This window comes from Carettochelys insculpta, chromosome 14 (assembly GCF_033958435.1).
Source record: "Carettochelys insculpta isolate YL-2023 chromosome 14, ASM3395843v1, whole genome shotgun sequence".
Classification (NCBI taxonomy): Eukaryota; Metazoa; Chordata; order Testudines; family Carettochelyidae; genus Carettochelys; species Carettochelys insculpta.
The window spans coordinates 21018988-21028681 of NC_134150.1; positions in this window are offsets into that span (position 1 = coordinate 21018988).

Genomic DNA, 9694 nt, shown 5'->3' on the forward strand with positions numbered 1-9694 from the left:
GTCTCTGCTGCTGCCTGTTGCTGTGGAATCAATGGCTGGGCAAGAGCTTGCAAGAAGTAACTCAACCCAGACATTTAGAAAGAGATGTTCTTAAAAGGCCTGCTTCTCTAATACTTGAAAGGATTATTCCTTGGGCTACCATAGTACAAAGAGCGGTTATATTTCACCAGGGTTTAATGAGTTGGTGAAAACTACATGTGGTTCTAGTTTTATCTCTGGGCTCAATCACGAGTGACTTCCATGAAGTCCACTAATGTTAAACTGCACAAAACTGGTGTAAGATCAAAATCAAGCTCTAAATAAGGTGATACTTAAAATATTGGTAGCCCATTTATGCATATAAAGAAATGTTTGGGGTTTGTTTATTTCAAGGACAAAGTGGGTGCCAATAGCATTATCTGGAACAGAAATTCAAGAACGTGGGAAGAAAACTAGCAGCACCAATAACACAAAAGCAAGCATAACCTCTGAAAAGGAGCACTGTCAATGGAGGAATGCCAAAATTTTGGAAGCCCCATCTTCATTAGAGGTTAGCATGAGATAAGGACACATCTGACTTTTTTTTTTTTTTTTTTTTCCATTCACACTGAGCCTTTCCAGAAATTCAGAAAAGTTCTCCTCGGTTTTTCCCTGATGCTTTAAACTTCTGTCTCTGTGCTACTTGATTTTGACCGAGACCTGAAGCAGGAGTGCTGAAATGAATTAAAAATATAACAGCTTCATTCTGCCCCTGGATATCCAGAAACTGTCACTGATTTTGTGCCATCAATGGGCAGTTGGCTGATTTTAGTGCTGCCTGATTTTTTTTTAATGCTGTGCTAGGCAGAGAGAGAGAGAGACAGCCTGCTGTTAACTCTGTAACAGACATTGATGTGCCCTAATCATTAATGTTAATAGTGAACAAATATAGTTACCCAAAGTGGACTGCACAGCAATAACTAATTAGCCCAAGCAAAATCAAGGAGTTGCTAGCATCCATTTCTTTTGGGCTGTTTGCTACATGTTATTACCAATGAATCTTAAATTCTATGTGCATTATCACATTACTCCTCTGCAGCACTTTTCCTAGTGGCCTTCTGGTTTTGTCTTTTGCAGCATTTAAAGTCATCTTTTGTTTTCTGACATATTCTGACTCCTGCCAGTCTGTCGCCTTCTATTCTACAAAAGCCCAAAATTCCTTAAAAGCTTGTTAAGACAAAACTTCTCAGTGTGTACGCAGTCTCGACAACCAGAAATAAAGAGCACAGCAACCCTGTTTCAATCCTATTACTTCCTAATTTTCTTTTCACACTAGGTCGTTGTGAAAGATGACATTCAGGACTATCAGTATAGTCAGGTCATGATTTAACAGTACCATTCCGCAGATGAAAGCCAGTCAAGTTTTCAGCTGCTGTAAGTCTTAACCCAAAAGCATTCTGCGTCAAGCTAAAAGCTTAAGCATGCTTCATCTTGTTCTCACACCTAAAGATACATGTGTGCTGACCTTTCATGTTGCTAGACCTGCAGTGTGGAGTGAAAAATCTGTCTCCAATTTAGTGCTCTGAGGAGATGAGTCTGACTCATCCCTTAAAAGCACATTTTGGTTGCCACTTCAGGCTTTGGAGTGGGAAAATATATTATTTAGATAGAAGTAAATGTCTCCAGAAAACTACAGTCTAACTAGATAAAGATGGTTTAAATCCTCTGTTCCATCTTCTATATTCTGGGATTTTGCAGCCTAAAATCATGGAGGTTAGAGATGGAACTGATTTGTTCAGTCATCCAAACCACCACATTGTCAAGGACTGATAATTTATTGTCACAGGAGCAGGGAGTGATCACCCTCCCTTACCAAACACTTCCGCCAGTTTTCTGGTGTGCACTCGAACTGGAATGGCCTAAGAACTTCAGCTGTATTTAGTTGGGCCAAGCATCTGAGCTAGGGCTGGTGGCCTAATTTCTCACCACTGGAATGTTGATCTGCAGGGAGGGTAAGCTTCTCTTGCTGGGACCCACCAGTTTACCCTGTTCCTCCACACAGCCCAATGCTAGAGCTCCCACTGTAGAATTTCCAGTACCCGCAGAGTTTTCCTTCTCTCTCTCCTTGGCTCCATTTGCTGCCAGAGATCTTTGTGTTTCTCCCTCTAAAGACACCAGAAGCCATCGAGCCATAAATGAAACCCTTCCCTTCCTGGCCCCTCCTCACAGAGGCAAGAGCAAGGCATATGTCCATGGATTTTATACCAAACTTGCAATGGGACATTTGCAATCTCTTCATGAAAATTCAAAACACTGAGTTTTACCAACCCTTACCCACACTGAATGGTGCCTTATTTAATCAGTGGTGCTAGTCATGGTTCTAAGGAGTAAGCTGGAAAAATCAAGTCCAGATTAAAATATTTCCAAGAAACGTCCTGAGATTTGTCTCCACACAATTCTGTTTGCTGCATGCCCATCCACTTGAAAATAGTCTGTTTTAGAGGAGAATAAAATGGTGTGCAGGTATTTAACCTACTCTAGTCAAGCTAAAATACTGCAAAGGACAGCAGAGCAGAAAGGAGTGCCCAGTGCTACAGCACACAAAGAGTTCCAGGTGACAGCTGGAAGGGGCTCTGTTGTCCCCAGAACAGCCAAAGAGTGTCTGTGTGTGTGTGTTATGTTAAGTGGATTTCCTTAACAACCTCCAGGATGATCAGTCCCCTGCAGGTTCATGGCTCTTCTCACAGGGATGGAGTGCCAGGGGATATTAGATTAGTCAGGATGACTTTTGTGATCCCTGTCAGTTTAAATTGTCGGCCGTCTTGCTTACCTCTAAACCTCACCTGTCTCAGTCAGTTTATTCATGAGACTATGGAAGGCTTTGCATATTCAGGTTTCTTTCAGCTGGGAAAACTAATTGAACAAAGTTGGCAGAACATATTATTTAAGGATAAGTAAACTTGGACAAGAATATATCTGTGTATAGACTTTCCTACATTGTTCAATCTTCTTTTTTCTTTTGCTGAACGTACTCACTTCTAAAGCACCCTTTTATCTCTGCATTCTTGCAGGCTGAGATCCATGAAAAGTAATTACATTAAATCTTTTTTTTTCCTAATTGGATTCAGTTTGTGTAGCCATTGTCTATTTCCTTGGGGTTCTGCAGAGGAGTCTGGATTTGAAGTCTGTCTGTAGCTTTGATAATAAGATGCTGTTTCTCTCTTCAGTGAGCTCCTGTTTCATTTCTTCCTTGTGTGCCAGAGATTGTCCTTATTTCTCATGAGCCTCATTTTGAGCAGAGCATCTCCTAGGAGCCCTGTCTGCTTTGCGTGGTTTTTTGTAGTTCCTGTCCAAGGCCTTGTCCCGTTGCTTTGATTGTGTACTTTACCTTCATCCAGCAAGGTACCTAATGTGATCACAGCCTGGCAGATGGGCTTGGCAGTTCCCACAGCTCATGTGAATGTACATGCTGCTGCTGCTGCTGCTGCTTTTCTTGAAGGCAAGAGCTGGCCTTTCTCCGAGGAAATGGCAGCAGTGATCAGTGACATCTCTCTAACTGACTTATGAAGATAATTGCCGTGGAAGATGGTAAAACATGAACACAACTCAGACTAATTCTAAAACCACCTCACTAGGTGGACAAGAGCCTCTTGTTACCTAGGCTGATAACGGTTTTGCGTTCAGCTCTGCTCTCACCCATGTTTGGACAGTGATTTCTGACACAGCAGTGCTACAGCACTCAGGATGTGACCCAGAGCATGGCAAGGGGTTCCCTGGTCTGTCAATCAATTGTCAGTTTGACCAGCTCAGTGCATGCCGTGCACGGTGGTCATGGTACTTCTGTAGAGGGTGTCGTGTAATAGAAGTTTTGAAAATGAATAACATGCTGGTCATTAACGTCACTGTGGAAAGTGTCTAACAGTGCTGTTGTGGGGAATGATGGATACCTTCTGATGTGAAGTTCTGAAGTCTGTAAACAGACACAAGAAACGAAGCAGGTTCCCTCCCCTACTGCCCAGACAAAGAACTGTGTATTTTATTTGTCTGAGCAGGTTGATCACAGACAAAGGTTGATTGTGTGCAAGGTGAATGAAGCCAGCCAGGCCCACCAACGGGTGGGGCAAAGGGATCAGTGGCACTGGGGTCAAGTCTTTCAAAGGGGTTCAGAGCTCCATCTGCTGCCACAGCTACTTCAGCAGTGGCCAGCACTCTGGGCTCCTTTAAAGAAGCACAGCAGCACTGCTCTCTGCAGTTGAGGGAGTGGTGGGGGGACAGGTAGAGGGCAGCTGTGATCTGAGTGGTCACTTAGGGCTGACTGCCCTGGGCCCTGCCCATTCTGTGGTTGTCAAGCCCCAGTGAGGCCACAAGCTAACAAGCAGGTCAGATCTCCATGGTGATCGCAATGGGGACAGAATCTGTACCTTGGCTTAGTAAATCCATACAGCACGTGCTATGCAACCTTCCAAGGCACTAATGCCTCTGCAGCTTTTCCACAGAACCTGTAGAGGGAATATTTGTTTTTCAGCAAAAAAAACAAATTTTCCAGTTGGGAAATCTTTTTACTCCATTTTCCGACCATCCCTAATAAAACGTAATGATCAGACAATCTGAAAAGACATCAAAAATTGAACACTTCAATTCAGAAATGCTACCGCAGTCTTCTGAGACTTGCAGTTTGGGTGCTGTGTACCTTTTGTTCTCTTCCAGGAGCTGGGCAGCCCCTGTGCAGTACATCACCCATTTCAATTCTATGGGGTTTGGTTTTCCAACAAACAGTCAAATCTTTCTGCAGATAGTCAGTCAGTGCTTTTTGAAAAACATCTGTGTAGGCCAAAGCCCAGAGAAAATGTCGTGTCTTTTTTGTCATAGAAAATGAATTTTGATGGAGAACTTTCAACCGGTCCCAACTTTTACATTGTAGCTGTGTCTACACGTGCACGCTACTTCGAAGTAGCGGCACTAACTTCGAAATAGCGCCCGTCGCGGCTACAAGCGTCGGGCGCTATTTCGAAGTTAACTTCGACGTTAGGCAGCGAGACGTCGAAGTCGCTAACCTCATGAGGGGATCGGAATAGCACCCTACTTCGACGTTGAACGTCGAAGTAGGGACCGTGTAGACGATCCGCGTCCCGCAATGTCGAAATTGCTGGGTCCTCCATGGTGGCCATCAGCTGGGGGGTTGAGAGATGCTCTCTCTCCAGCCCCTGCGGGGCTCTATGGTCACCGTGGGCAGCAGCCCTTAGCCCAGGGCTTCTGGCTGCTGCTGCAGCAGCTGGGGATCCATGCTGCAGGCACAGGGTCTGCAACCAGTTGTCGGCTCTGTGTATCTTGTGGTGTTTAGTGCAACTGTGTCTGGGAGGGGCCCTTTAAGGGAGCGGCTTGCTGTTGAGTCCGCCCTGTGACCCTGTCTGCAGCTGTGCCTGGCACCCTTATTTCGATGTGTACTACTTTGGCGTGTAGACGTACCCTCGCAGCGCCTATTTCGATGTGGTGCCGCGCAACGTCGATGTTGAACGTCGACGTTGCCAGCCCTGGAGGACGTGTAGACGTTATTCATCGAAATAGCCTATTTCGATGTTGGCTTCACGTGTAGACGTAGCCTGTGTGTGAGAAAAAGAAAACTCAGTTCTTCGTTACTGGTCAGAAATGAAGATTAAAATGGTTCAAATTGTGGATGGGAGAAGTAGGGCTGAAGAGAATGAGCTAGATCAGTGGTTCCTAACCTGAGGTCCATGGACTCCTGGGGGCTCACAGGGATGTTGTGGGGGAGAAAAGAAATAAAAAAAATCATAGAAATCAATTTTTAAATTAAATATCTCCCAATAATTGTTGTCCAAATATCAGTGGTTTCCTTTCACATTTAATGAAGTCCACATAGTGGCTAGAATTGGCATTGAGGGTCTGTGAATGGTTTAGTTTTGGGAGGAGGTGACTGGAGGGGATCCACACTAGAGAAAAGTTTGGGAACCACTGAACTATATTGCTGAAATATGAGGGTAAATACTGTCCTTATCTGTGCCCAAGCAGTCACATGAACTTCACATTGGTGTATATGGGAACAAAATTTTACCCATCATCATGACCCTTGTACTTCCCTGACTATATATCTGGAAGAAGAGCAGTTAATAGACCAAATGGATGTTGACCATTCAGGGAGTAAGGGCATATTTAAAAATGTGTCCAGACCTCAACATTCTGATCCAAATATGAACTTCCTTATGGTTCAGAGATGTTGACATACTGGGTTCATTTAGCTTCCAAGGGTGTCAAGGAGCTGCTGCAGAGATTAGGGGCTAGATCAAGGCGTTCCGATCAAATCAAATAAATGAAAAGTTTGGCTAAATGGGTTGGTCTCGTTTTGAATCATGATTAATTTTAAAATCTTCTTAATCATGCAAGTTACAACAGAGGGGTTCTTGCTGTTAGCAGCCAGCTTTGGTCTTTGAGAGAAACTTCATTATAAAGCTATGTTAACAAAAACAGTCCCATGCATCAAAAATCATTGCAAGCACTCTTGAGTCAGCACTTGATCCCATCGTGCTAGGAATAGTGCTCTGTAAAATTTAGATAATGCTAGAAGCTAAATATCTGCCGAGCCAAAGCAACCCACTGGGAACAGTGACATGCCAAGTCACCTCCAGTAACACTTACGTGCTTAGAGCTGGAGCTCAAATGTGTGAAATTAAACAAACATATAGAATATTTTCCAATCCTAACCAAATTACTCTGCATGAACAACGTAAGGTCTTCATGTCAATACTTAAGGTTTTTGCTTTGTTTTTGTGTGGCTTTTTTTTCATCCATCTTCTTTTGGTGTACTTTCAGATCTCATACTTTCTGAATATTTTCCTTTGCTAGAGTGAAATTGGCTCAGTATTTCAAAGACACATGCACCAAAGAAAAATAACAATGTCAGCTGATAAGGTATTTGTTGGGGGAAAAAATCCCTCATAGTGAAAGCACAATGGAAGTAAGTAAGACTCTGTCTGAAAATGTTGTCTTACCTGCCTCGGAGAGAGGACCAAAGGACGTGATGCCATTCAAACTAATCTGGTTCCGGGATTCTGTTCCATAATTCGTCACCAGATGTTTTTCTTGGTGTGAACTGTGCATCCAGGTATGGCTGGAAGTGCTGTAGTTAGTCTATACTGGAAGGCAGTATTTGTGATTTTACTCCACAAGAGCTCACCTTAGCAGCACCACACTGAAGTGCATAAGAAAAGTCTAGTGTAATTTCAATTGCCCGTAAAAGCCTCTTTACTGTTACCCTTTATTTCTTTTTAAGCATTCATGTTAACAGTATAATTACTACTCAGTTGCGGTCTTCAGCAAACCTGTCTTCCCCCTGCTTTATTTTTGGCTTTTGATTGCCAAGCTGTGTGGGAACAGCTCAATAATTCTAAATGTCTATGGTCACTTCTCTGGTTACACCTCTTCCTCTCACGGTGCTGCTATCCTTCTCCAGGTCATAGAGTTTATCCAGTTAGCTATATCAGAAAACAAGAAGTCACTGACTTAGAATTAATTGAAAACAGGTTGCTGTGCTGCTATTTAGTTTTAATTTAGTCTTCAATGTCTTCTAAGAGCCCAGAAAACAGTGGTAGTGTTGGTAATACTGCAAAAAATATTGACCTCCCATGGTCTTGCAAATTCTCTCATTCAGCACTGGTCTGGTCCTGAGAGTGCCAGACTAGAGGTTCAATTTGTACTGTATCTTAGTCAAATTCAAGAACCTAGGGCAATACTTACTGGATTTAACCACTTCCCTACTGCCTATTAAAAATCATAGTGTACTGGGAGCAAACTGCATAACTAGTTGCACTTAATTAGAAGAAAGTCGCTGCATAGGAATAGAACAGTGAAAGATTTGTTCCTAAATCTTTTTCTTTTTAAACATCTTTTGAAATCTGACAGTTCAGTGACCTGAAGCAGAAAGCATCTGTGTATATTTCAAATGCAGAACAAGTTAAAAGTTTGGAGCTTTGCTTTGCTTTGTATTACGAAATAGGGGGTCAGGTTGAACGACTAAAGGAGTGCTCGTTCTTTTCCGGGGAGATGCAAGCAATTCCACTGTGCCTGACGCCCATTGTAAAGTTATGAAAAGGGGTAGGAGAAAAAAGAAACTAAATTCTGTCAGATCTTTCCTTTAAGTACATGATAGATGATTAAGGCACAATGAAAACTTTAGTAGTATCTAAATGGAATTTCTCTCTGTGAGAGTTCATTATAAAATGAATCTACTGCTTTAATGGCAATAGGATTGTATTATTTATGTAGACAGCTCCTGCAGCTCCAGAAGAGGAGCAAATGTTGTAATGATTGTCAAAAAGCCCTGCCTGCTTGCTTGCAAGTCATTTGGCATTAATTTTTAGTACAGAATAATCACCAAAGGGATATTGGATTTATCATTTTCAAAGGCCTTTTTTCAGGTGGTCTGAATCCTTCCCTCATTAACATGAAGCCAAAATGGAGTAAACTTCTTTCTCCTGTTAAGCAAATGGTCTCTGGGAATTTTGAAGGCATGATAACCCATTGTAAACATTTGTGGTTCTCAGGAATCTAACAGTTGCCACGCATGTCAACTACTCCATGTGTATGGTCTGACAGACTGTCAAATTGAAGGATGAATTCCTCCAGCCAGCAATGTTGCATGGCCTGTATCTCTGTACTAGAACATCAACCAAAATTTGATAATGTTCATGTGCTCTACTGCAGATAAGAACTATTAACATGTATGCCAGAGCAAAGATGCTCACTCAGGCTACATCTACACAGCAGCATTGTTTCGAAATAATCCATCCCAGAAGAGCTATTCTGTAATGGCTTATTTCGAAATAACACAGCTACACAAAAGAACACACTTTGAAATAGCACCCAGCTATTCTGAAATAACACGTTCGGACACACGGTGCCTACTACAAAATAGTGCCGTTATGGCTTATTTTGAAATGCTGCTATTCTTTGTCTTAACAGTGCCTATTTCAAAATATCCTTATTCCTCCAGCAATGAAGTTTATGAAATTCAAAATAACACGCCTGCTCTTTTGAATTTTACTTCAAAATAGCCTGGGCCTAGTTTAGATGCCTGCAAAGTTATTTCAAAATAACTCTGCTGCGTAGACATAGCCTCACTCACCGCTTTCTGGACATGGCCCTTTTCACTACTAATGCCTCATAAATAAAATGCCTTCTGCTGCAAGAACTTAGTGCACAGTTTTATTACTATGCGTGCCTGGGTGGTAAATGTTTAATCCTGACTGTTTTGAGTCCAGTATGTGCTTTGGCTGTCATACAGCCATGCAGCATGTTAAAAGTTCTTAATGCTGTCCGGAAAGCAATGACTGGTGACTTGCTGAGGAAGGTGATGTGACTCATTGGAAAGTGGAGTGTGTCTCTGAGGACACAAGATGTGGGCTGAGCAGCCATGAGGGTAGAATTTTTTTGTTCCTTTTTTGCTTATTCATTAAAATCCCTGTAAAATGGGTCAAGTTTAGACAATATATCCCAGATGGGCTCTAGTTTGTAAAACGGGTCCATCACTGATCATGGGCAAAAGCCCTCCCACACACAATTCAGATGTCCATCATTGTACTAGAATGAAGGAAATATCCTGATTTCTTCTTGTAGGAGTTGTGGGTTGCGGGTTCTACCCTCATGGCTGCTCAGCCCACATCCTGTACCCTCAGAAACACACTCCACTTCCAATGAGTCACATCACCTTCCTCAGCAAGTCACC